Source organism: Monodelphis domestica, chromosome 1 (assembly GCF_027887165.1).
Source record: "Monodelphis domestica isolate mMonDom1 chromosome 1, mMonDom1.pri, whole genome shotgun sequence".
Taxonomy (NCBI): domain Eukaryota; kingdom Metazoa; phylum Chordata; class Mammalia; order Didelphimorphia; family Didelphidae; genus Monodelphis; species Monodelphis domestica.
Genome location: NC_077227.1, coordinates 461,197,536 through 461,225,410, shown reverse-complemented (window position 1 = coordinate 461,225,410; position 27,875 = coordinate 461,197,536). Strand labels below are relative to the sequence as shown.

Genomic DNA, 27,875 nt, shown 5'->3' with positions numbered 1-27,875 from the left:
ATTAAACTTAGAAAGCAAAGACTGGGTTGATTTAGGCTTTGGATCTTCCCTCAGACTTCACAAAGTGCTTTGTACACTGTAGACATTAAATAGATATTGATTGATTGATGTCACCTTTATCGTCATTATCATTGATATAAGCTGCATAGTCAGTGGGCCTCATCTTCAGACACCTGCTTCCTTAGAGTGGGCCTGAATCTACTCCAAGTAACCGTCTCACACTCATTCCATTCATAAAACTGCCACCCTAGTTCAGGATATTGTAGTTTCTCCCTTGACTAGTACAACAATTGCTGTCCTCCGGTCTCTTGTCTCTACAACATATCCTCCATATAGATACAAAATTATCTTCCTAGGTAATAAATCTAACCATATAATAATTCTCCTATTCCATAATCCGCAATGGCTCCCTATTACTTCTAGAACAAAGTACAAATTCCCCTGCTGGCATTTAAAGTCCTTTATAGTCTGGCTCCAGCTTATACCTTTCTAGACTTATTTTCCATTAGCCCCCCCCATTACACCCTTAATTGCAGCCACACTGGGATGTGATGCTCAACAGTCTTGGCAGTCTCTTCTGCCTTTATTCCTTTGAACATGCCTGGAATGCCTGCCTTCCTCACTGCCAATTATTAGAGTCCCTGGCTTCCTTGAAGGCCCAGCTCCTGTGCCAATTTCAACAGGAAGCTTTTTTTGGTCCCTTTAATTGTCAGGGTTTTCTCCTTCCTTAAATAACAGTCAATACCTTTTGTTTTTAAAAACATGTTGTATTTCCTTAGAGTTTGTAAGCTACCTGAGGGCAAGGATTGTTTATCACTTTGTTTTTATATGGGAAAATACCTAGGAGATATGTATATATGGGAATATACCTAGGAAGTTCCTATTTTTTTTTTACTGTTTTATTTTTACTTTACTTATTTTACTGTTCAGGCATTTTAGTCATTTCTGACTCTTTGTGACCCCCATTTGAGATTTTCTTGGCAAAAATATGGAGTGGTTTGCTATTTCCTTCTCTAGCTCATTTTACAGATGAGGAAACTGAGACAAACAAGGTTAGGTGACTTGCCCATGATCACACAGCCAGTAAGTGTTTGAGGCCAGATTTGAACTCAAGAAGATGAATCCTCCTGATTCCAAGCCTAGTGCTATATCTAGTGTGTCACCTAGTTGCCCTTGTGCCTTTGAAAATTATTTGAATTGGATCGAAATTAATTGGTACCTTAGCAACAGCTTCAGAGTAGTTCACTGAAAAGAATCCTGGACTGGGGGTTAGGAAACCTTGGTTCTTCTTAGCCCTGGCTCTATCCTAGATTGTTATATATGATTTTGGGTATTAATTGTGATACCTCACACTGATATTGCACATTTTTCAAATGTGGTGGTGCTCAGTTGTTTTTCAGTCGTATCTGACTCTTTGTGATCCCTTTTGAAGTTTTCTTGGTAGAGATACTAGAATCATGTGCCATTTCCTTCTCCAGCTCTTTTGACAGATCAGGAAACTGAGGCAAATAGGGGTAAGTGACTTCCCCAGGGTCACACAGCTAGTAAATGTCTGAGACCAGATTTGAATTCAGAAAGATGATTCTTCCTGACTCCAGGCCTGGCTACCTGAATGTACAAATGGATTTTCAGACAGGTAGTAAAAGTCTTATTATCTTCATTTCATAGATGAAGAAACTTACCCAAGGTGTCATCAGGTTGAAGAGCTAGAATTTGAATTTGAGATTTTTAATGCTCAAGACCAGGTCTCTTTGCACTATGACAGTCGAGTTCCCCTTCTATTAGCCTCAATTTTCTTATCTGTAAAAATAAATAATAAATAGATTGGGTTAAATGGTATCCAAACTTTCTGTCTCATTATCTTCTCCTTCAAATTTCTTCCAAACTATCCTTCTTACCTCTTGGACTGGAAACCTTGGAATCATCCTTAACTATTTTTTCTCCCTCCCCACCTAATCCACTGTCAAGTCTTAGCAGTTCTATCTCCTCAATATATCTTGAGTGTGTCTCTTTCACAGCTACCTCCCCTACTTCAGGCCCTCACTAGCTCTCACCTGCAACAGGTTAGCCTGCCTGCCTCCAGTCTCTTCCCTTTCTGGTGCATTTTCCACACTGCTGCCAAAGAATCTCCTTAAAATCATGTCACTCTCCTGCTCAAGGAACTTCAGAAGGAGGGGCAGCTAGATAGCTCAGTGGATTGAGAGTCAGGTCTAGAGACGGGAGGTCCTAGGTTCAAATTTGGCCTCAGACACTTCCCAGCTGTGTGACCCTGGGCAAGTCACTTGAGCCCCATTGCCTAGCCCTTACCTCTCTTCTGCCTTGGAGGCAATACACAGTCAATACACAATACACAGTATTGACTCCAAGATAGAAGGTAAGGGTTTAAAAAAAAAACTTCAGAAGGTTCTATTACCCATATAAACTCCTCTATTTTGCTTTTATCGCGTTTCAGAATCTTTTTTAATATTACTCCTCTTTCAATACTCCTAATTCCAGACAAACAGGCCTACTTTTATCCCCTATACAAGATCCTATCACCTACCTCCACCCCTTTGACTGTACTGATTCACATTTGTGGAATGCTGTCTTTCTTCATTTTCTGCCTTATAGGATCCCTACCTCCCATCAAGGCTCTGCGGTAGTACCATCTTCTTTTTTTTTTTTTTACATAAAACCCTTACCTTCTGTCTTGGAGTCAATACTATGTTTTGTGTATTGACTGTGTATTGGCTCCCAGGCAGAAGAGAGGTAAGGGCTAAGCAATGGGGGTTGTGAGTTGCCCAGGGTCACAGAGCTAGGAAGTATCTGAGGTCAGATTTGAACCAAGGACCTCCCAACTCTAGGCCTGGCTATCAATCCACTGAGCCACCCAGCTGCCCCCTGTAGTACCACCTTCTAACCAAAGTCCTTCCTGCTTTCCTCAATCCTTAAATCCCTCTCCTCAAATAATTCTATATTTATTCTGAACCTGTTTTGTATTTATCTTCCTACCCATTTGCCCTACTAGAATATAATTGACTCCTCCTTTCACTTTTGCTTCTGTGCCCCCCCTCCAGCTCCTAGTGAAGTCTCTGGCACACAGTAATAAAGTATTTAATAAATGCTTGTTAGATTTACTGGAATTGAATTTCCTGCTCTAATAGTCAATCATTTTCATTGATTTTATAATCAATATTATTGTTCTTTTAAAGGAAAACAGTAGCCCAGATGCTACTTGAGGCATTGGATCGTGGTATTTAAAACAAGAAGGGCACCTTAGACATTATCTACTTATCTACTTCTTGTAAGATGAAGAAATCCATCTTCTAAAGTCCAGTGAAGTCAAGTGATTTAATTAAGGTCACAGTGGTAACAAGTATCCGAGATCTCCTTTAAACCCAAATCTCTGGTTCCAAATCCAGTGCTTTTCCAAATCCAGCAGTGTTACTACCTTATGCTATATTAACAGCTGTGTGACTCTGGGTGAGTCATTTAACCCCAGTTGCTTAGCCTTTACCCCTCTTCTGCCTTGGAACTGATTCTTAGTGTCGATTCTAAGTCAGAAGGTATTTTTTTTTTAATTCAAGAAGGAAAGTCTAAAGTTCTTTAAATATCTTGCTCTAGATTTTCTACCTTAGGAGGGAGCCAGGATGTGAAAACTTCCACCACGGGTGAGGAGCCTTTCCCTAGGAGGCCTGACTTCTGAGCAGTTCCACCTTCCAGAAAGCATTCTCCTTGTCTTCTTTTTTCTGTTTCAAGGAATCCTGCATCCAGATTCTCTTTCATGAGATTAGGGAGGGAACAGGGTACAGGAAGGAGGGAGGGAAGGGAGGTTAAGTCAAGGCCATTGGCTGATGGAGAACAGAGAGGAAGGAGACTGAGTATGCTCAGTGAAAGCCCCATCCTCCAAGTCCTTCCCCCCTTACACCATCCAGCTCCAGGTACGTCTTCCCCTTGACTTTCTTTTTTTTTTCTGTCTTAGAAATCAGTTCTAAGACTGAAAAGTGGGAAAGAAGGTTAAGTGACTTGCCCAGGGCCATTCAGTGAGGAAGTGTTTAAAGGCAAATTTGAATGGAGGTCCTGCAGACTCCAGGCCTGGTGCTCTATCCCACTGTGCCACCCAACTGCCCCTGTCCCTTGACTTTCTTGGGCCTCTCTGGAAAGAAGGTGGGAGAGAAGAAACCTCAAGAGACAAGTGCGTCCCTGGAAACAGACTTATCAAGTCACCAGGTCTGAGGCTTGGGGGAGGGGGTGTCAGGTCCAGTCACTTGTTCCACTGCTCCTGCTTCCAAGGCCTTTTGTCAATTGCCTACTAAATCTCGATCAGATAGGCAGGGGCCACATGAGCTGATTTCACTTGACTGAATCCCTGAAATAAAAATTTTAAAAAAGTATGTGAAGGACAGTTGAACAAAGGCCTAAAAATGGGGGATGAGGGTGAGAATGAGAATGAGGAAAAGCTCTCATCAGCCACAAAAAGCTTATTTTGTAGGTCTCTAGCTATTTTCAGGTTATCTAGAATGCGAGTTCCTTGAGAACAGGGAGAATGTTTTGGCCTTTATTTGTGTAGCACTTAGCATGTTATCTGGCACCTTGTGATTATTGGAGTTGTTGGTCAGTGGTTTTCAGTTGTGTCCAGCTCTTTATGACCCCAACTGGGGCTTTCCTGGCAAAGAAACTAGATCCTTCTTCAGCTTACTTTATTATTTTTTATTGGTTTATTTTTAAACTCTTACCTTCTATCTTTGAATACTGTGTATTGGTTCCAAGGCAGAAGAGTGGTAAGGGCTAGGCAATGGGGGTTAAGTGACTTGCTCAGAGTCACACAGCTAGGAAGTGTCTGAGGTCAGATTTGAACCCAGGACCTCCCATCTCTAGGCCTGACTCTCAATCCACTGAGCCACCCAGCTGCCCCTCAGATCACTTTAAAGGTGAGGAAACTGAGGCAGATGGGGTTAAGTGACTTGCCCAGGGTCACACAGCTAATAAGGATCTAAAACCAGATGTGAACTCTGGTCTTCCTGACTCCAGGGCTTTGGCACTCTGTCCACTGTACCACTTAGCTGCCTCTAGAATACAGTGTCAGGGTGAAAGGGAAGAAAGTTTATCCAGGATGGAGTGGTCTGAGGTGCCCAATACTGCCACAGGGTTGAGGGGAATCAGAGATAAGGGAATGTGGTGATGAAGTCATTAATGACCTGAGAAAGCTGCTTCAGTAGAATGGTTGGGGCACTCCCCAGACTGGCAGGCATAATCTAATTCACCAATAAGCTTAGTCTAAATAAAATCTTTCTATCAAGCGATAGCATTTGTACAACCCAGAGGAATTACTTGTTGGCTCTGGGAGAGGGGAGGGAAAGAAAATGAATCATGGAAACATGGAAAAATATTTAAAAATAAATGAACACATAAATAAATAAAACCTTTCTAACCAGGAGATCCAGCTATTTGCTAACTTTCTCCTCCCTTAAACCTCTTTAGTTCTCTTCTCTCTCCTCTCTGCAACCTAATGAGGGACATCAAGTCATCTATGCTGTTTTATCATTCACTGGCAAAAGATCTTAATTCTTCTAAACCTACTTTATAAAGCAAAGGCTGAGCTTGATGTACTGGTTTTTAATCAATCAAGTAAGATTTATTAAGCACCTACTATGTGCCGGGCACTGTCCTGAGCACTAGTTTTCCAAGAAGTAATTTATCTGCATCTAATATCTAATAAACACACACACACACACACACACACACACACACACACACACACACACACACACACCTGAGCAGCCAATGAGGCCTCATGTTTCTATTGCTAGAATTACTCCTCTCTTTTTTTTAAACATACCACCTTTTCTTAGAAAAAGAAAAAGGTCCAGTTAAAATGCACTTTGACTGTGTAAGGACACAAGATTTATAAGGGAGTAGACTATCCTGACAACTACGCCACACGTAAGGGGGAAAATCTATTTTACATTGATTATGCCAATTGTAGGGTGGCACATCCTCCGGGAGAATACTGAGATGCCAAAGAAAGAGGGACCCATGCCAGCTTAGCTATTCATTATTGTTGTGTTTACTGTTATGCATTCATAGGTAATATTTTATTGGTTTGGATTTATTAGGATTAATTAAGTTAATTGAGGGGAGTTTACTCATAAGGAGCCAGTTGTCCTGGGCAGCATCAGGACAAAGTAAATGGACCTCTGCACCAACTTCAGGTCAGGCCAGGGGTTACACAGAAACCAAATAAAGAAGGCATAATGCCTCAGATGGCCCAGGGTCACGTGCAACTTCTCCCGTGGGACAGTTGGAACTTCCTTTGCTGTTTACATTTCTTCAAGGTAGTTTATATTCTCTGAGGAGTCATAGGTGATGTTTCCAGGCTCTGGTGACCCCTGCACACCCTGAAAAGCCATTTTGAACTATTCCCAGAAAATAATTAAACAGCATCACCTTTCACTTTGCAATATCACTGTTAGGCCCTTATTCCCAAAGAAATCAAAGAAAGAGGACAGGAAAATATGTACAAAAAATTGATAGCAGTTCTTTTTGGGGTAACAAAGATTTGGGAACTGAAAGGCCTCCTCTCGTTGTGGAACAACTAAACAAAATACAGTAAATGAATGTAATGGAATATGATCATACCATAAGAAATGAGGAAATGGACAATTTTAGAGAAAATTGGGAATATTTAATGAACTGATGAAGAAGGAAGTGAAAAGAACTAGGGAGACAATTCATATGATGATAACAGCACTATCAAAATGAAAAAGCCCAACAACTTTGAAAGACTTTAGAACTCTGATCAATGCAATGATAAACCAGAAAACCAAAAGATAACGATGAAGTGCTCCATTGCCTCCTGGCGATGAACTTAAAATTTAGAAAGAGACATCTATTTTTGGATATGGCTAATATGGGAATTGGTTTTATCAGACCATGCAGATATGTATTGATGTAAAATGACTTTATTTTTCAGGTTTTAAAAATATTATTTTATTTGCCCATTTGGGATGAGATAAAGGTAACTATTGGAAGGAACAAATTAATTTTTAAATGGTTATTAATTGAAAAGATAAAAACAGTAAACTATTAAAAGTAAACTGAGGCTCTAGATGAGAAAAAATAAAATGCCTATATAATCATAGAACTAGAAAGAATCTTAGAGCCCAGTCATTTAGTCCAAATTCTTCATTTTACAAATAGGGAAACTAAAATCCAGAGAAGAAATGACTTGCTTAAGTTCACACACAATTAAAATTACCACTCACAATTAATGTCAAAGCCAGGACAAAAACTCAGGTCTACAGGCACCTCCATCCAATAACCTGTGCTTATGTAGGATCTTGTCCATACATTATTGGAGGAATTCAGTGAATGTCTGCCATCAGCATATCAGCATAATTTGGTTTATCCAATTATTGATCTGTCACTTCTAACCTGGGGTGTGACCTGAGTAGAGTGAAAGAGGCATAGTATGGGATGCTAATGGAGGAAGAAGAAATGAGGTTCTTGGGACTAGAACTACAAGGAAAAGGAGGAGGACCACAAATGGACTGGAGTCACCAAAGGTGAGGGAGCCTAGAGCTAACAGGGACAGGAATGCATTTTGCCATGTGCCCATATGTCTTATATCTTGCTTAAGAGCTAGGCCACAGGTACTGAGCTAAAATATTGGGAGAGCCTGAGCCTTCATTCCCTCTTTCCCAAGGACTCTTCTTCTAAATAGGGGCAGCTGGGTGGCTCAGTGGATAGAGCAACAGGCCTGGAGTTAGGAAGCCTCATCTTTATGAGCTGATCTCTGGCCTCAAACTCTTTCTAGATGTGTGACCCTAGACAAGTCACTTAACTCTCATTACCTAGTCCTTGCTGCATTTCTATCTTAGAATGTATACTAAGATAGAAAAGAAAGGATTTGGGAAGAAAAGGAGAAAGAGAAAAAAGAAAGAAAGAAAGAAAGAAAGAAAGAAAGAAAGAAAGAAAGAAAGAAAGAAAGAAAGAAAGAAAGAAAGAAAGAAAGAAAGAAAGAAAGAAAGAAAGAAAGAAAGAAAGAAAGAAAGAAAGAAAGAAAGAAAGAAGAAGGAAGGAAGGAAGGAAGATGAGAATAAGTGGAGGGAACTTGAGTAAGGTGATGAAAGCATGGGGAAAGTGTGGGATATATTGGGGGAACAGATAATTTAGTTCAACTCTTTTGTTTTATAAATGAGGAAACTGACACCAGAAGGGCTAAATTCTCTTGTCCAGAATCACATAGGTAAGGAATGATTTGCACTCAGGCCCTCTGACTATAAGCTCCATTTACTTTTCACCAGATCGTGATTTTTAATCATGACCATTTCAAAGAATCACAGAATGTGAGAGTTGGAAGGGACTATATAGTCCAAACCATTAAGAGAACCCTTCTTTATAACATACTCCAAAAATGATGTCTTAGCTTCTGTCTCAAACTCTCCATTAAGGGAAAAGTCACTACTTTGAAAGGCTGCCCATTTCCCTTTTTTAAACCCTTACCTTCCATCTTAGAATCAATACCATGTATTGGTTCCAAGGCAGAAGAGCAATAAGGACTAGACAATGGGGGTGAAGTGACTTGCCCAGGGTCACACAGCTAGGCAGTATCGGAGGCCAAATTTGAACCCAGGACCTCCCATCTCTAGGTCTGACTCTCAATCCACTGAGCAACCCAGCCAAAGAAGACTCTATTTGTTATTGAGTTTATCCTGACAAACCCAAATTTACCTCCTTGCAATTTCCACCTGTTACTACTTGTTCTATCTTTTGGGGACAATCAGGACAAGTTTGGCAGGAAGTTCAAATCTTTCCTCAGATACATATTAGCTGTGTGACCCTGGCCAAGTCACTTAAACTTTGTCTGCTTCAGTTTCCTCATCTTTAAAATGGAATTAGTCTCAATGGCCCAAAGGTCCTTTCCAGTTCTAAATCCACAATCCTATGAAGTTTAGTCCATTCTCCATGTGACAGCCCTTGAAATATTTAGAGGCAAATCTCAGTTTTCTCTTCTCCAGGCTAAACATGCCCAGTTCCTGCAAATGACATGGAATCAAGACCATCTGATTGCCCTCCTCTGGAGGGTCTCCAGTTAGTCAGTGTCTTTAAACCATGGCACCAAAGGGGATGCTCCAGATAGGACCTAAAGAGGCCAGAGGACAGTGAGACTATTACATCTCTGTCCCTGGAAGGGAAGTTTCTCTTAATGCAGCCCAAGATCACATTAGTTCTTTTGGAAGCCAGGTCACCCTGAGGATTCACATAGAGCATTAAAGCCAGAAGTTCTCCCCCCCCCCCAACATAGAACAACTGCTATCTATCCATGCCTCTCCTATGGCTCTATATTTGAGAAGTTGTTTCTTGGACCGATATGCAAGACTTTTACATTGATCCTTATTGGGTTTTACCTTATTAGAATCACAGGATCACAGATGTAGAATAGGAAGGGATCTTAGAGATCATTTAGTTCAACTTTCATTTTATAAATGAGGAAACTGACATCCAAAAGGTTAAATTTTCTTGCCCCCAAATCACACAATGAAGAATTTGCACTCAGGCTTTCTAACTATAAGTTCCATTTACTTTTTACTGGATCATTATTTTTAATTCGGCAAATATTCATTAAGTATCAGCTCTGTGTAACGTATAGTTTTGGGTACTGGACTATAAAGACAAAAAAGAAATGAATAGTCTGTCTGTAAGAAGTTTACATTCTACCACTTTGGCTTCAGTCCTTGTTGTCTTCTTTTTCACTTAGGATTATTCATTGGCTCAATAAACACGAACTGAAAACCTACTGGTCCGTGTACATGTGGAGTGGGGTACTAATTACTAAAGACCAACAAGATTGTGATAGTTTCATTTTGCATCTTGTGCAAGTGCTTTCATTGGCTCAGACTGCTTGATATTGACCAGATGAAACTGGTTCCAGCTTGTTTACTTAATTTAATTGTATGTCAATTAAGTGCTGAATTTCATGCCACACACAGGTGTTTTACTGCTCTTTTATTGTATTTTTTAATTTTGTAGTTTAAGATATATGTATATACATGTACATTGATTAAAAGAAACAGACAAAAGTTGTAGATCTTAAGTGAGCATACTCTAGTTACTGTTCCAGATATTAATAACAGCTAGCATTTTATAGAGTGCTTATGTGCCAGGCGCTGTCCTAAGCTCTTTACAAATATTATCTCTCTTCATCCTCAAAGCAATCCCTGGGAGGTAGATGCTATTATATTATCCTCACTTTACAGTTGTGGAAAATGAAGCAAAAGGAGTTAAGTGACTTGACCGAATCACCTAGCACATAGAAGTCTGAGGCAGGCTTTGAACTCAGATCTTCCTGACTTTACCTACTATACCACTTAGTAACCTCAAACCCAAGGAAGTCACTTCAAGGATCATTAAAGCTCACAGGAAACAGGTTCAATTACACCCAAGTGCAAGAGAGAGAGAGCTATAGAAAATTAAAACAATGCCAAGAACAAATAAATTATAGCTACAAAGCAACCTATTTAATTGTTAGAAAATAAACAGATTTTTACAAGGAGTTGGAAGCTTGAGAGATTGTTATTAATGTTTTTATGGTAATTGTCATTTTCCTGAAGTTGGAAAAATAGTGAGAAGACTAATAAAATACGGTTCCTAATTATTGATATGAAGAAAAATCACTAATTGTGGGCAAGATGATATGAAGACTAGAGCACTCAAGATAAGAAAAAGGAAATTTTTACTGCTGAAACTTACTTTTTCATTCAAGACTATGCCAGAACTCATCAGAAGAAGTTCAGGTGAGATTTTATGATCAGGGCATCTTCATCATATTATAAGTAGACTACCCAAAAAAATGTTTGGGGGATTTTTTTACATTTTCAGTCAGCCTGTAAATCTTGTCTCTCTTGGGGGAATGATGAATTTTGATGAATATCAAACCCCATTGAAAATCTATGGGGTAGGAGCAGGGGCAGGTAGGTGGCACAGTGGATAGACCACCAGGCCTGGAATTTGGAGGACCTAGGTTCAAATTTGACCTCAGACACTTCCTAGCTGTGTGACTCTGGTCAAGTCACTTAACTCCCATTGTCTAGCCCTTACTGTTCTTCTGCCTTGGAGCCAATACACAGTATTGATTCTAAGACAAAAGGTAAAGGTTTAAAAAAAAATCTGACCTCAAACACTTCCTAGCTATGTGACCCTGGACAAGTTATTTAATTCCTGTTTGCCTGAAAAAGAAAGGAAGAAAAAAAAGAAAATCTAAGACCAGCCTTAGAAAAAAACAGATATTCTTCAAAGGTGTACTCAATCATCCAATGGTTTCATAATAAAGAATTAAAGACTATGTGTCAGAATCTTGTGACTGCAGTGCCAGATTTCATGAAACAAGTGATTACAGCAAAAAGAGGTACTGAATATTAAAGCATCTTATTTTAAGATGTAACAATTTGTAACATTTTCTATATATTATGTCAATAAATGTAATTATTTTACTTTTGTCCCAGTTCATTGATACAGAGTGGCATCGAAAGCTAAAACTACTCTGACAATCCTTCCAAAGCAGTTAATTGGTACACTACTATATTTCTGTTGCTCAGTGCCATAAGGGCAGGGACTGTTCGGCTTTTGTCTGTCCCCTCAGCACCCATGAAAGTGCCCTGCAGATAGTAAGTTCTTAGTAAATATGTGCTAAATGGGACTTTCCAACAACCTCCTTGTGAGACTGGAACTAGGGTAATATCTTCCGTTTATAGATGAGAAAAATGGGGCTCAGATCTGTAGTGAGTTGTCCATGGTCACATAGCTCATAGCTGTCAGAGCATATTAGAGATGGATAAGATCTTATTCTCAACTAGCTTGACACCTTTGTTTTTCAGTTGAGGATGATCATATGAGAAGTCAGTGGCTAGACTGGAGTTAAAATCCCAACTCAGCCATCCATCTCTAAATCTGTTTCCCCTATGATCCTTTTGAGAGACGTAACCCTATTGCCTTAATACCAGGCTAAATGGGGCAGCTGGGTGGCTCAGCGATAGAGAGCCAGTCCTAGAAAGGGAAGATCTTGGGTTCAAATGTGGCCTCAGACACTTCCTAGCTGTGTGGAGCTGGGCAAGTCACTCATTCCCAATTGTCTCACCCTTCCTGTTCTTCTGCCTTGGAACCAACCCACAGTATTAACTCAAAGATGGAAGATAAGGGCTTAAAAAAAAAAAAAGGAATTGGTTTTCCAGTTCCAGCTTTCTCATCTGCCCATTCCTTTCAAGGGTGTTGGCCAAGGCCATAGGGCAATTCTTGGGTAAAAATATGCAGGTTCACTCAATACAGAGCTAGAACCTTGGACTCCCAAAGGGAAGACAGAGTTAACTGTGTGTAATGGCAAAATTAGAGAACATTTTCTAGAAACACACCATTTGTTTGTTCACACAAATCTAGCAAACTATTTAGTAAGGTGTTTCTTGTTCCAGAGACTTAAGGGATAGAGCAGTCTCCTTTGTGATAAGTGGTATTATTTGCTTAGAAGTCAATTTTAAAACAGTGCATTTTCTTGAGAAAATTAAAAGTAGCCATGGCAGGATTGCTTAGGATCTAAGCTAATTTAGCAAACCAAACCTTCAGCCCAAGGTTGCAAAGGTAAACATAATTCTGCTGAAATCCAATCCACATCCATTTCAAATCAATGGGATTTGAGTTGGTTAGATTTGACCCAGATGACATAGAGCCTACTTTTTTCAGAGGACCACAGATTTAGAATCAGAAAGGACCACAGAAGCTATTTAGTTTGACCTTATTTCATGGGCAGTTAGGTGGAACAAGTACATAGTGTCAGGGTTAGAGTCAAGAAGACTCATTTTCTTGAGTTCAAATCAGGCTTCAGACATTTCCTATCTGTATGACCCTTGGCAAGTCACTTAACCTTGTTTGCCTCAGTTTCCTCATCTGTAAAATGAATTGGAGGAAGAAATGGCAAACCATTTCAGTTTCTTTGCCAAGATAATCCCAAATAGAGAGAAGGATACAACTGAAATGATTGAACAATAAAGGATAAGCAGCCAAAATTTCCTAGCCCAAGTCCATCTCCCTTAGAGACCCTGAAGCCCAGGCAGGCCACATTGGGCAGGTCTAGCCTTGGAAATTAACTGTGCCCCCTCCCTCCCATCTAATTTTGGGAAGCCAAGAACCCATGACCCATTTCTCTTTGGCTTATCTCCTCCGTCCCTGGAAATATGTCCAATCCAGGCAGATGCTATTTCCACAGAGTCCAGGAGGTGGTGTTAGTGTCCACAACTTGACCAAGACACTCTGCTCCTTTCATTCTGCCTGGCTCCCTGGGAGCCCATCAGCAGAAGCCACCAGGGATAAATAGGGTAGTTTGTCCAACACTCAGATCTCAGGCCTCTAGAGAGCCCCCTAATCTGATTCATTTTCCACAGCTACAGGTCAGGGGACATGGGTCTGTTGTTCCCTGTGACCCAGGTTGATGCTGCCTTTTTCAGGGTGGTAGAAGCGGGGAAGAGAGTCTGGGTATGGCCCAGGATGCTAGCCAAGGTTTTTTATTTTGTTCTGTTCTGTTGTCTTGGTGTTTGTTTTTGTAAAGCATCACAGGAAGAGGTAGAGCATGAAGCAAGCAAGATGGGGGAGCAAACCCAGAAAGGCTGAAGGTGGGGTGATCAAGCTGTGGAGGCTAGAGCTTTGAGGGTACCTGATGGAAAGCCCATTTTAATCATCAAACACACGTTTAGGGTCCCTGGCTTGGTGGCTAGAAGCAGATCTGCTTGCTACAAATAAATCTTTGTTTTACCCTGAAACTAGATGTCTGGGAGAGGTAGGGAGGCACCACCCTCACCTCTGCTTTTTTGCCCATCAAACACTAGGATTTTGCCATGGGGTAGAAACATTCCCATCTAGGGGTGCCAGATGAGTGAGATGTGGGGTTCACCTCTTTAGTGAATCCAGGAAAAACAAGAAAAACAAGCCCAGGTTAGGGGTCTCTCTGGAGAGAGGGGCAGGGATGAAGAAAATATATTCTTACCAGGCAGTTGTCTCTTCCTCCCTCCTCTGTTATCCTCTTCTTCCCTCCCCAGGGCCTTTCTGATCTGCTGGATGTCCTCCAATTTCCTCTCAGGCAAGGGGCCCCAGGATCTGCCCCAGTGTCAGTGTTAGGTTCTCTCTCCTCCCCAGAAGTTCCAGTCCATGTGTCCCAGCCAGTTCTGAGTGAGTTCTGGGATCAAAGGACGGCAGCTAGAATTGTTCTGTTCTGCCCTGGGAGGACCCAAGGCAGGGTGGAGGCAGAGCCCACTAACTCGCATCTCCTCCCCTGCCTAAAGGGATACCAACACCCTGAAATCTCAGCCAGATTCATTCCACCACCAGGGCCTGGAACATCTGGGCACCTGTTCCAGAAATCTCTCTGCCCCCCCAATCTCCTGCCCCTGCACGCTGTCTCCCCTCATCGTTTAGGGACCCTCACAACAGGGTCCCTGTCTCTGGAGTGGAGGCTGTGCCTCTGTCCTCTGGAGGCTGGGACTCAGCCAGCTATTTTCCCTGGGAAGCCAGCTGGTTTGCCCATTAGGAAGCAGCTCTGGCCAGTCCTCCTGTGCTGGACTCTGCTAAAGTCATTCTCTCCCTGCTGCAGCGTGGCAGCCCCATTCGGTGCCCAGCCCAGTAGCAGTGTTAACTCCTCCAGTTCCGGGGTCCCTACCCACCACCACTGACCCTACCTTGGTCCAAAGGGTCTGTGCCCCCATTCCATGCTAGCCCCTCCCAAGGGAGCTGCTCCCTGTCTCTCCCCCCAGGCCCTGGGCACCGACGGGCACCCTCCAAGCCTCTTCCTTAGCCCAGAGATTGTCCTCGGGTGACCCCATCATTCAAGCAGCAGGCATGGCCCAGAGCCATCAGGGAGGGGTGAGGTGCATTTCTTTTTGTCCCTACACCTTCCTGGCAGAGCAGAGACCCTCTCAGGTGGCACTATCAGGGTCTTTGGGGGGGGACGAGATGGGGGGACGCTCCAGTGTGCTTAAAGAGACACGGATGCTGGATCACAAGTCACCACAGCGCCCTGAGCTAGAGCTGGAGAAATGCCCAGGAGGCTAAGAGGGGCTCAGGAGATCATTCAGGGCCAGGGAGCAGAGCCAGCAGCTGGGAGAGATCCAGCACCAGAGAGGACATCGCTCTCCTCTGGGTTGAGCCAGGCATCCCTAGCCCAGGAAGACAATGTCCAGGAGCCCGGGGACTCTCGCCCATCAGGGAAGGGACCAACGAAAGGCTCTTAGACCCAGCCTAGGCGGCAGCTCAGGCCGGTCAAGGCTGGGAAACACTCCAAAGGAAGGAGGCAGAGCTCTGAGGGCCGCAGTGCTGCCCGGCGTGGAGTGGCCCGTCCCCCAAGGAAGCTGAGCCCTGGGGTCCCGGTCACCGTCGCCCGGCCTGTCTGGCCTCCAGGCTCCTTTGGGGATCCAGCTCTGGGTGACGACCCCACAGGAGGCAGCGATCCGTGTTCTTTCTCCACGTAGCTGCCCCCTCTCCCTCCCCCTCCCATGGGTCAGTCTCCCAACCTAGACAGCTGGAACTGGGCAACACAAAGGGCCCGAGGGCAGGACAATAACCTTCTGTCCATTCCCAGATGCCGGCCTGCAGGCCCAGTCCAAGCTGGGGGCCGGAGCCCCGGAGGGGCCGTGCCAGGCCCCCCGCGGGCAGCAGACAATGTTGGCAGTGATGGAGGGGAGGCATTTCAAAGGGTTTTGTTCCCGGCTGACCCCCGCCCCCCACCTCAGCCAGGGGTGAGGCCCCGGCCCCACCTCCAGCCACCCAGAGCTGCCGAGGAGCGGCCGGGAACCGGGGACTGGCCACATTCTTGACCCCGGGGGAAAAGTTTAGAAACTCAGAGCCGAGCGGAACAATAACAGTGTCAGGGAGCAGATTTAGGAGTAACTCTTACCATCACAAAGCAGGAGACAAAGGGGAAGGGGGCCGGGTGGGGGAGAGGGAGGGAGGCCTGGAGAACTGGGGAGCCCCCCCCCCTCCTGCTCCCAGGGCCCAGGGCCGGTGCCCCAGACCACCGGTGGATAGGAGAGGATGAAGGCAGACTAAACAGACGGGGGAGGGAGGGAGGCTCTATAGTAGGAAGGACTCAGAGATACGGATTATGATCTTATGCCTCATTGCAGGAAAAGCAGATTAAACACCTGAGGAGGAATAGGGGACTTCAGTGAGGGGGTCTGGCTCTGGGGGAAAGCAGCACCTCAGGGCCAGAGTGGGGGCTACCTCCTCCCAGCTGCAGGAAAGAACGGGGTGCCCCCAGGGCCTGAAAGGGACAGGGAGCGCCTTATCTCGCCGGGAGAGAAAGTCCATTCCCTCGCACCTTCGAAACAAAAAGATTAATTCTAAGCCCTCTGGGAGTAGAGACGAAGGGATGGAGGACCGGACGGCCTCTCCTGGCCCTTTGCATCCGGAGACGGCTCTGACTCCAGGAGGGTGATCCCATCACCATTTCCACTCCGCCGTCGCCGCCGTTAGATGGGGGCTCTCTCCTCACGCCAGCAGATGAGGCTGGGACCTGGATAGGGAGGCCCTGGGCCGGGGACTCTAATGCCCTCGAGAGACTGAAGAATTCAACCCCCAAATTACATGCCCTGAGGCCTAGATAGGGCTAAACTAAGGATATTGTGTGGGGTGAGGATAGAGGGTCTGTCTCCCTGGAGGGACTGGGCTTTAACTACAAGGAGAGAGCTTAAGGTTGGAAGTCACCAGGAAGAGGCCGGGTAGGTGGCTCTGTGGATTGAGAGCCAGGCCTAGAGACTGGGTTCAAATCTGGCTTCAGACACTTCCTAGCTGGGTGACCCTGGGCAAGTCACTTAACCCCCACTGCCTAGCCCTTCCTGTTCTTCTACCATGGAACCAATACTCATCTAAGATGGAAGGTGAAGGTTTAAAAAAAAAAAAGGAAGTCACCAGGATGTGATTTCTAGGAAAATCAAGGAAGTCTGGAAAATTCTCTTTTCTAGAGATATGTAAGGAAGGGGAATGATTTAAAAATTAGTTTAAGAGAAGGGTTATAGAATCTGCTACTATGTTCCCAAGATTACTAAACTGACTCAGTGTTATCACTGCTAGACCTCCAAAGAGATCAAAGAAAGAGGGAAAGGATCCATATGTACAAAAATACTTCTAGTAACTCTGAGGTGGCAAAGAATTGGAAACTAAGGAGGTGCCTCCTTACTGGAGAATGACTGAACAAATTATGATATATGAATATAATGGAATACTATTGTGCTATAAGAAATAACAAAGGGGATGCTGTCAGAGAAACCTGGAAAGATTTGTAAAACTGATATAAAGTGGAAAACATTTATTTAGTAACAACATTATAAAGACCAAAAAAAGCTTTGAAAGACTTAAGAACTCAACACAAAGACTCCATGATGAAACTCATGCCATTCCTGACAAAGTCATGATGGACTCAGGGTACAGATGAAGAGGTACATATTTTTGAGTAGATGGCCAATGTAAGAATTTGTTTTACTTAATTGTACATGTTTGTTACAAGTTTTTAAGTTTCTTTTTCCTTTTTTCTCAATCAAGGGAGAAGGTTGGAGGGAAAGATTTTTGTTCAATGAAAGAAAATTTAAGTTTTTTTAATTTAAAAGGAAAATTATCAATATAGTAAAGCTATATTAGTAACAAGAAAAACAAAAATGATCATACTAACATGTACAGAAAAGGCTTTTGATAAAATACAATATTTATTTCTGGTTTTAAAAAAACCAACAGTAGAAAACTTAGATAGGAATAGACTTTTCTTAGGGGAAAAAAGATATAAGGGCAGGATAAGTTCTCAGTCTTCCTCCCTTGATTCTATAGAAATATGATCAAGAAGTAGTAAGGACTAGGGGTAGCTAGGTAGCACAGTGGCTAGATTGCTAGGCCTCTAGGCCTCTAGTAGGAAGGATTTGGGTTCAAATCAGACCTCAGATACTTCCTAGTTGTGTGACCTTGAATAAATCATCTAACCCCAATTGCCCACCCTTTACCAATCTTAGAAGTGATTTAAAAAAAAGAAGGGGGAGGGAGAAGTAGTAAAGACCAAGAATCTCTCTCTTCTCTCTGTCCTCTTACCCATCTCCCAACCCACACCAGTCTGAGTTCTTGACACTTCTCAAAAGAGGTAGGCATTATGGAATTATTATCAGAAAGACCTGAGTTCATGTCTCCCTTCAGGCATTTACTAACTAGCTGTAATCCCTGTAAAATGGGGACAATAACAGTATAGTACCTCCTTCCCAAGGTTGTTGTGAGGCTAGAATGAGATAATATTTGTAAACTCTTTGCAAACTTTAAAATGTTGTATAAAAGCTAGCTATTAATATTATTTATTCCTTATCAGAGGAAAAGTGAGATTCATTTGGGGAAAGTTCACAAAGAATCTGCCTGGAGAAGGAACAACAGCACAGAACTAGTGATGAAAAGAGCTAGATTGAGAGCCTGCTCAGCCCCTGACTCACTATGTGGCATTGGGCAAATTACTTAGTCTCTCTGGGCCTCAGTTTCCTCATTTGTAAAATGTGGTGGTTGGACTATATAATCTTTAAGGTCCCTTCTACAGAACTGGGTCATTCATCTAGAGCTAGAACAGACGGCAGAGGTCATTTAGGTCATTTAGCCTCCCCCTTACCCTTTTTGGGATGAGGGAACTGAGCTGGAGGGAGGTTTGGTAAATGACAATGGTTACCCCCCAACTTCAAAATCGGCGCCCTTTCCACTGTGCTCAGCTGCTTCCCTTAGTTTTAACTTTTTGTGGCTTCATGATTTGGAGTCACAAAGATGACAGAAATTCCAAGATTTCTGGTTCCAGACCTCCAGATTCTGCCTCTCTTTCTCCCTACATTTCATCTCCGTGCTCTCCCTCACCCCACTTTTCCCTCCTTCCTCACTACCTACATTGACTAGAGCCACTTGCTTCCTGTCTGATAAAGGCCACCCAGACAGAGAGATGAAGAGATTCAAAGACCCAGGCTTACAGCAAGAAGGAGGGATGGATGACAAATGGTATAGGACAATGAGAAATGGAGAGATGGGGAGACTCCGAAGCAGGAGAGGGAAAGAGCAACCTTTCCAGCATCTCCAATATCTGGGATAATAACCTCTAGATGTAATGGAGAGCATTGTCAAGTCCTGAGCCATCTTCCCAGAGTCAATTCTGCTTTTATTTTCCCTCCCTCCCTCTCCTGGGGTTCCATCTACCTGCCCCTTGAATCCAGGTCACCCACACAAGTTTATTTCCTTTTCCCCAGTGAACCCTGACCATAGCTTTCCCCGACATTACCCTTCCCACCTCCCCTATGAGAACAGCCACTCACCCCAGGACAGGGATGCTCTAAGGGCTGGCTCCAGGGTCTCTTCAGCTGGGGGTTGGTAAGGGAATAAGGGGATCTTCACTGCCACAGACTGATTTCCCTGCCTGATTCCTGTCAGCCTGGGCTGCCACCTGGCCCCAGACTGTATTTGTTCTTCCTGAGGTTTTTTTCCTGGCAGCTGCTGGACAGGAAAGAGGCTGGAAGGGGGTGGGGAGGGCAAATCTGGGGGGGGGGGTTCTGTAGATCAAGACCTGGCTCCAACTCTCTCCCCCCCAGGAGGGAATGAGACTGGAGGGGCACCCACCTGGCCACCCTCCACCCCAGCTGTCTCTCAGGAGAGGGGAAGGAGGGAGGGGGACAGAAAAAGATGGGAGAAAAGACAGGAAGGGAGGGAGTGGGTTGGGAACACCAGAACTGAATCCAGTCTGCTTCCCCACACCAAGGTGTTTGCCTTTCCTTACTACACACTGACTCCATTCAAAGCCTTTGGATCCCTGGCCAGGATGAGTGTGCCAAGGCACTAGAGAGAGCAATCACTGCCTCCTCTCTCCCTTGTCTCTTTCCATTCCCCTCTAATAATCTGAGGTGTTAGAACTTTTTATAGGAGGCAAAGACAGAGGTAGAGAAAGGGGAAGGGGGAAGGGAGAGAGAGAAAATGGGGGGAGGGAGAGAGAGAGAGAGAGGGAGGGAGGGGGAGAGAGAGACAAAGAGAGAGACAGACAGAGATGGAAGACAGGAACAAAAAAGAAGGAAGAGAAAGAGAAGCAAAGAGAATAAAGGTAGAAGGAAAGAGGGTTGGGAGAGAGGGTGAGACAAAGTGGTTTTAGTAAAAAAGAGGAGAAGAAAAGCAAAAGAGAAATGTGGTTGTAGAGATAGTGAATCAGCAGCAGAAGAGGGATACTGAAAAATAGGGAAGTAGACAAATGTGGAGAGCAGGAGAACCAAAGAAATCCAAGTTAAGGACTGAGTTGACAAATAGATCAAGGCCAAGAACCTCAACTGAAAGCGTAAGAGGGCCTGGGAGATGAAACATTGAAGTCTGAAAGAGGAGCCTTAGCAGCTGCAGTGAGCTGGGGAGCACCCCAGTCCCTGACTTCCTTAAACCTAGCTTTAAGAGCTGACCCATACCCTCATACTCAGCACCAAAACTGGGGACCTGCAGCAGCCGGTGAGGGGAGGGGCTCAGGGGCAGAGAAAAGGGCAGTGGGAGTGGGTTAGGTGAAAAGTTCCCTGAAGCCAGAGAGGCACCGATTGGGGCCAGGGGTTCCCATCTCTGGGGGTCCTGCCCTCTACTCGGCCTGGCTGTCAGGTTGGTGTATAAAGGGGGTGGAAAGGTCAGCCAGGGCCTTTCAGGCCTGTGGGAAAAACCCGGCCAATCTCCCTAATCCATATTTATTGGTGTGAGACACGAGGGGGATGCCCCCCTCTTCAGGCTGGTCCAGGTTAGCCCTAAGACAGGCCCCATGTCACCCAAATCCTCTTATTTGCTTCTGGATTGGCTACTTGGGGTCCTCCCCCTTCCCTCCTCCCTATTCCCTCTCCCCCCCATAGTCACCCCCCCTCCAATTGGGGTTGCCAGGCAACCATGGAAGGGTAGCCGAGATATTTTCTTTATTACAAGCGGCAGCAAGAAAGCAGCATGGCCCCAGGGAACTGGGATGGGGATGGGGGGAAGGGCTAGGGGGGCAAGTATCCCCTTCTCTGGGGGGAGACCCAGTGGCTTCATCAGCTCTGGTTCCTCCAGAGGGAGGAGTAGGAGGGTGGGTAGGGGCTGAGCAAGGAGGAAAGATGTGAGGGAGGAGGAGGAAGAAGAGGAGGAGGAGGAGGAGGAGGGAGAAATGGAGACTGACTAGTCTAGAGTATATCAAGTATAAGATCTGGGTGGGTGTATATTCACTACTAATCAGGAGATGTTATGGGCTAGGAGAACCAACCATTTCAAAATTAGTTCAGAGGGCAAGATATCCAGGCAACTTTGTCACATCTCCAGGAAATTTCTAACCCCTATAAATACCAAAATGGATTTATAGAGTGGACTCCAGAGATTTTTTAACCCATTCCACTCATTTTACTATTGAGAGAATTGAGAGCTAGTTAGAGAAAGTGACATGTCCAGGTTTACCCAGTAGTTAATGGAAGACCAGAAGACCAGAGCAAAAATAAATCCTGATTCCTCCTCTTAATCCAGGGCTCTTTCCATCACACTAGGTTTCTTGGTCAATAGGATTCTACTTAGGTGTCCCTTAGCATCAGATTCACCTGAACTATAATATTCAAAAGGGGAAAAGAATACAGTAAAATTCGTATTATCCAGGAAACTTGGAGAATTTTATGAGCAGGACTAGCTCCAAAGTTCCTTTGGCTTCCTTCCAAAATGCCAGCTCCTGCTTCCCTGCCTTAGTGAGCACTGTTAAGTGACAGAATTAGATGTTGGTCTTCAGTCGGGCACTCTAGGTCATAGTCCAAACAACAGTTTACACTGTGAAGTATTGGAGGCCTTACCTGTTTGTCGGCATGGGGAACAACCTATATATGACTCGAGGAGACCATAGGAAGTCTCTCCTACCCTGCAAAGTATCCCTCCTTAGGTCTCTTATTCCTCAAATTCTTCACGTCTTTGCTTTAAGACTTCTATTCCTTCAAAGAAGCAAAATCTTTTGGGGAAAGAAAGTTAACTTCTGTAGGAAAGGAATAAGCCTTTATTAAGTGTCTACTGTGTACCACACAAATATTTTCTCATTTTGATCCTCACAGCAGCCCTGTGGGGTAGGTGACATTATGATCTCCATTTTCAGCTGGGACGAATTTTTTGGAGACTTTTAAATACATCAGCTTTTAGAAGGGAGAGAACAGAAAAGACTTGGGATAGATGTTTGGCTGGGGGATGAGTGTCAGAGAAGAGAGAAAGATAACAAAAAAGGGAGAGCATCTGAGATGATGAACTTCAAAAACTTTTCTGTCTTTAAGTATAGCCTTTGGGCTGCTGAACGCTGACCCAGGGCCCTCTCCTAAGAGTTATTGTTTTCAGAAAAGTACAGACTTATCATTTACCTCTTCTACCACTCCCCACCCCTAACCCAGCTCCCCTTTATGGGGAGGCTAGGAAAAGAATTCCATCACTTGGCAGTGTCAGGAGACAGTATTTCTAATCCTGAATCTGCATGCCGCTAAATCCTAAATGTAATAGGAGGTTAAGTCACTTTACTACTCTAGAGGAAACAAGCATTTAGTAAGTGTCTATCCCTCAGGCACTATGCTAAGTGCTTTACAAATAAGGTCTCTTTTGATGAGGAAACTAAAGGAGACCGAGGTTACAGAGCTTGCTCTGGGTCACACAGTTCTGATTTTGAACTCAGGTCTTCCTGACTCCAGTTCAGGTACTATCAACACTGTGCCACCAGGCTGCCTTAATTTTCCTTATTTACAAAACGAGGGAGATGGCCCTTTAAGCTCTACATTCTAAGTTCTAGCATCTGATGTTCTAAGATCGCTTCTAGCTTTTGAATTCTCTATTTCCAGGGACATCCTGGGTAGTTAAGATTAGTTTTGAGAGGTTTTATTGTCATCCATACTAGGCCAATACCTTGACTTTCCTCACCAAAAATTCTAAATAATGTTAATTCATTTATCTTTGGGATAGGAACTAGTCCTTAGAGGTCCTATTCATATAGCACCATAGCATTGAAATTGTCCTGAGGAAGATCCAGAAATTTAGACTCCTTTAATTAGGGCTCCAGAGTTGGATTCTAGAGTGTAGGGCTTATTAGTAGAACTTGAGACAATCATCTCCTCAAATCATCCCCTCCTTTAGGAGGTAAGTTGAGCAATAAAGTGGAGGAAACTGCCTAGAGAGGATGAAGAGGACAGGAAGGGAAATCAGAAGGGAGAGGTAGTGGGAAGGCTCCTGGAGATCAGGGATGCTATTTCACTCCAGGTAGTCTAGGTACTCTAATCCTTCCATGAGGTGGCCAGTTTGTATGGATTCTATTATCTCAGGCCCCATTCCCCTCAGTGGGGCAAGGGAGTGCTGGGAGTTGGGCTTAAAGAGTTTACAGACTCCAAAATGAGAAAGATTAGAGACCACTGTGGAATCTTTTCTGTGGTTCCCTCTCTAGGTTCCTCTTCCAAATCCTGCCATTTCTGCCCTGGCCCCCTCAGATCTTCCAGGAGCCCACCTAGATCTCTCTCAGATCCTAGCAGGACAGGGAGAAGTGAGGGCCCCTAGCTTTGTCTGCCTGGGCCCCACCAGAGCTCTGGTAGGGGCCTCTAGCTCATGGGCATCCATAGCAACAGTTCTACATCCCCTCTCCCCCAAAAAACTTTGATCTTTTCTTCCCATCTAGGAGAACATTAGCCTTATCTAGGCCCTACAATAAAGCCCAGGGAATTTCCCTTTACAGATATTGCCCTACTGTGCCAGACCTCTATCCAACAACCCCACGAAGAGGCAGTGAGAGTCTCAAGATGCTTATGGTAGGGACCAAAGGACCTCAAACTCAGGCTCCAAAATTGGGGAGAGCACTTAAGATTTACTTAAGTTTAGACTGGGGCTGGGGGACCTGGGCTCTCAGACTGCTGGGGATAGTGCTGAGGGGAAAGAGTGTGATAGGAACCTTATGAGGGGGACTTAAAGGGTTGGCTGTGGAGAAGGATTCCAAGTTCCATCTTTAGGGCTGCTTAGGGTGATTAAGGAGGACACCAGGGATAGTGGTCTGGGAAGTAAGGAGGGGTGTCTGGGTCCCTTGGTGGGGCCCTTGGGGAGGGAGCAAAGAAGTGCTAGGAATGGCAGGAGCCAAGGAGAGGGAGCCATAAGGTTGGGGGGAGGTGAGATGATGGGGTCTAAGGCACGGTGCTCAAGGACTGGGGTGCGGAGTGTTGGGGGGGGAGACCCATGGGGAGGGCGCGCTATGTCTTTAAGAGCTGCCTGACTGCAGGTTGCAGCTGTCGTGGTGGGGCTCTGGAGACAGCGGAGATTCATTACTCCACCGACACAATGACCATTGATCTCCCCGTGGTGTTATTCAAATCCAGTACCAATTGCAGCCCATCCCCATTCTTCGGCGGCCGCCGCAGCAAGGCCCGTATTGTTGGAGGGGACGACTAAAAGCCCGCCCCGAGGCCCCCGAGCCGCCAGAGGCGCCTGCTCCGGCTCAGCCCTGCGCCTCGCCCTGCGCGTCCGGGGGGACGGCGGGCGCCCCCCCTCCCAGCCTGGCCCGGCCCGGCCCGGCCCAGCCCCGGCCACCCACCTACCCACCCCCACCCCCCCGCTCCCAGCCTGGATCTCCAGGGGAAGGAGTGACTCCGGCTGCAGGTGGCCCGGGGGGCCCCAGCTCCTCTAGCCCGGCTCTCTCGCATTCCTCCACTACTGGTCTCTCCAGGGGCAGGAAGAGAGAGAGAGAGAACAGAGAAAGAGATACAGAAAGAGAGAGAGAGAGAGAGAGAGAGAGAGAGAGAGAGAGAGAGAGAGAGAGAGAGAGAGAGAGAGAGAGAGAGAGAGAGAGAGAGAGAGAGAGAGAGGGGGACCCCTATCCCCAGCGCGGCCGAAGGGAGACAGCACCCGGGAAGCGGAAAGCTCAGGAGTCGGTGCGTGCCGGGGCCGCGGGGCTGGAGGAGGGGGGAGCCGCGGGCCGAGGGACCCAGTAGTAGGGCAACACACCCCCCTCCCCGCCAGCAGGCGGACTAGGAGCTCCCGGCCGGTTGTCGGGGTCCCCAGATGCTGGGGAAGGGGCAGTCGGAGATGCGCCCTCGATTCTTTCTGTTTGATGCTTTCCATGGACCGGGACGCGGGCGCCCGGCCAGGGAGCGGGGACCCGGGAACCCAGAGTTCGGGGCCGACCCAGTCCGGGGCGCCGTTGGCCGAGGGCAGCCCGCCCCGCCCCGCCCAGAGGAGCTCGGGGAACCAAAGCCGAGGTTCCCCGGCAAACTGGACCTTCTATCTGGATTCGGGTTTGAACTCGGCCACAATCGATTTGGATTCGTCCGAGAGGACTGAGAGAATCATCGCGATTGAACAAGATCTGTCCCGGGGGTAGGGGGTGGTGGGCGGCTGGATCTGTTGACCACCTACGGAGGTCTGCGAAGGATACGGCCGTGGGGAGATCGGTCGGGCGCCGAGCTCCGAGACCCAGGTGTCCGAGGTGGCGCTTTCCAGGAGCTGGGCGGCGACTGGAGGTGGGGAGAGTGAGGGGGTTCGGGGAGGACGGGGAGCAGGGGTTCCGCCGCTGATTGTCCAAACGCAATTCTTGTGCGAGTCTGCAGCCAACCGAGAATTGTGGCTGGACATCTGTGGCTGAGCTCCCGGCGCAACCGGGGAGATCAAGAGGTTGATGGGGAGCGAGAATCCAGGAGTGGGCAGAGAGGGTAATCAGGGCAGGACAAGCCCCCTCTGAGGGCAGAGTCCCTGCCCCGGGTTCTCGGAGCTAGCTCGCTGGGGCTTGGGAGTGAAATGCGCCAAACGGATCCCTCATCCTTCGCGGAGGGGGAATCGCTGGAATTCCCTGCTCCGATGGGGCGCGCGAAAATCATTTTTCCTCACCACCCTCATCAGCACCACCATCATCGCCACCACCCGCGCTCTCATAGTCACCTCCGCTGTGATCGCGATAGCAATCACCGTGGTTGCTTTTGTTGTGATCTCCCACCCCCCAAATCCCGGGTGGGAAGAGGAAGGCACGGCTTGGCTGGGCGCAGGGTTAGGGTGGAAAGGATGGGTCCGGGGGCCAGTCTGAGGCCAGGGGAGGAGGGAGAAGGGAGGAGACGACGGAACCTGGAGAGCCGGCTCGCAAACTCGTTTAGAATTTGGTGCGCATTAGAAAGCGAACATATAACCCAAACGAAATTGGAGTCAGTCCTGGTTCCTTCTGAAACAGTCAGATTCGAAAAGCTTCGGCTACCGCTCCCGGAGCTGAGAGTCAAGCCGGGCGGGTTAGAGCCCAGCCCAAGCCGGAGCCTGAGTCGAGCGGGAGCCCGAGGACCGGGCGTAGTCAATTGCCTGCACTTTAAAAACGGATCTTGGAAAAGAAATTTCATCAATTAAAAAACAAACAAACAAACAAACTGGAGAGGTTTACATTCATTGTAGATATATTTAAAGAAAATAAGCGCGTCTTCCCCTCGGAGCCTCGGGTTTCACCTCGGGGCCGAGCTGGGGATCCTCGTGGGCAGGGAGCCAGATCGAATGGGCCTGTGGCTGCCGGGGCACAGGGACGACACTCAGAAGGACTGACTTCAGCCCCGGTCAGTTTCAGTGGAGGTGGTAGGGGACGCTGGGAAACTCATCTTTCCGAGCCTAGCCTCTCACTGAGACTCGTGGGCGTTTGTTTGGAAACGGGCAGGGGTTCTCTAGCTAGGAGAGACTGGGGGACCCAGGTGCCTCCCGCCTCCGCTGCCAAGTCTTCTTGGAGAGAGATGAGAAACACCAGGTCCTTCCCTCCCGGGGAACAGACAGGCGGCAGGGGCGGGGGAATCCCGCGTGGGGCGACTGGCCAAGGGGAGCTCCCTGCCGCAGCCGCGTGGGTGGCTGTGAGAGGCGGAGGGAGTAGGGCTGCCCAGCTAGAGCAAGGTGACTGACTGACTGACTGAAGGAGCTGGGTCGCCCAAAATGGGACTAAATCGAAAGGGGATTTAATTAACTCCAAAGCATCAATAGCACGCAGTTCCATTTCAGCAGACTGAAGCCGATAGCTGCCATTGTACCCAAAAAGACGTACATGGAGACATCCGCCTCAATAGGCTCGCATAGACACTGCCTCCTCCTACAGACTCAGAAGGCTACTTGCTTCAATAAATTCCTAATAAGAACTAGTCCGAGACTCAAAGCATACCCACATAACCAGAAACCAGTAGAGGGGTGCATACAATACCAGGTTAAACTGATCCTACTCAGCCCAGGGGTGTTTTACAATCAATACCCCATCTCTCCCTCCAGACACCCCAAGACCAAAAAGATAAAAGTCCCTTGGAAGGACCGAAGATGAGCTTTTGAGAAAGCCTGGAGGTGGGAAATGGATGGATGGTATGTTTATCCCCTCCCTCTTTCAACTTTTCTGGAAAAATACTCTTCTCTGTCCATGGCATCCTTCCCACTCCCAGCTTTCATCTCTAGTCTTGGGACTGGGAGGATCACATTGTCTTTCTGGATGTACAAAGGATCTTTGAGGCCTAGCTTTGCCTAGTTCTAGACTGAGTTTGGGGTACAAGTGAACAAAACAGCTCTTCTTCCTAACCTATAAAAAGGTCAACCAACACCCACAATTGGGAACGGGTATCTAGCTGCGTACAAGAATCCTCAATCTCTTATGAACAGGAGACTTTTCTGGAGATGGAGTCAGTTGGGGATATGACCAGAAAGCTGGTGAGATTGGGAGGTACAGGCTCCAGAATTGGACCCTATGGGGGATGCCAAGATACTCAGCATATGTATACGAGGGAGAAGGGGATGAGCAGGTACCCAGATCTCAGCTTTACTGTGGCCCTGCTGAGAGGTTCCAGCTCAAGCTGGATTCAACCTTTCTTGGGCTCCCCAAACTTCCCCAACTGCATCCTACTCCC

At 46.1% G+C, this 27,875-nt stretch overlaps 1 protein-coding gene and 1 non-coding gene across 3 annotated transcripts in view; one reads left to right on the top strand and one right to left on the bottom strand.

Annotated features, from left to right (window-relative positions):
• The window catches only part of CERCAM (cerebral endothelial cell adhesion molecule), a 28,648-nt gene extending 14,090 nt beyond the window's left edge, over positions 1–14,558 (bottom strand). Inside the window, exons 1-4 of one of the 2 annotated variants that reach the window (XM_056812517.1) lie at positions 14,009–14,558; positions 4,207–4,348; positions 3,613–3,756; positions 1,683–1,800 (exon numbers count right to left, since the gene is read on the bottom strand). The gene's annotated coding sequence lies outside the window, so the exon portion shown is untranslated. The remainder of the gene's footprint in view (positions 1–1,682; positions 1,801–3,612; positions 3,757–4,206; positions 4,349–14,008) is intronic. The other variant, XM_056812518.1, reaches the window with a different exon arrangement.
• A 10,974-nt stretch (positions 14,559–25,532) lies between these two features.
• On the top strand, positions 25,533–25,623 carry MIR219-1 (microRNA mir-219-1). Its single transcript, NR_032199.1, has one exon. It is a non-coding gene; the product is annotated as a microRNA mir-219-1 (primary transcript).
• The last annotated feature ends 2,252 nt before the right edge of the window (positions 25,624–27,875 follow it).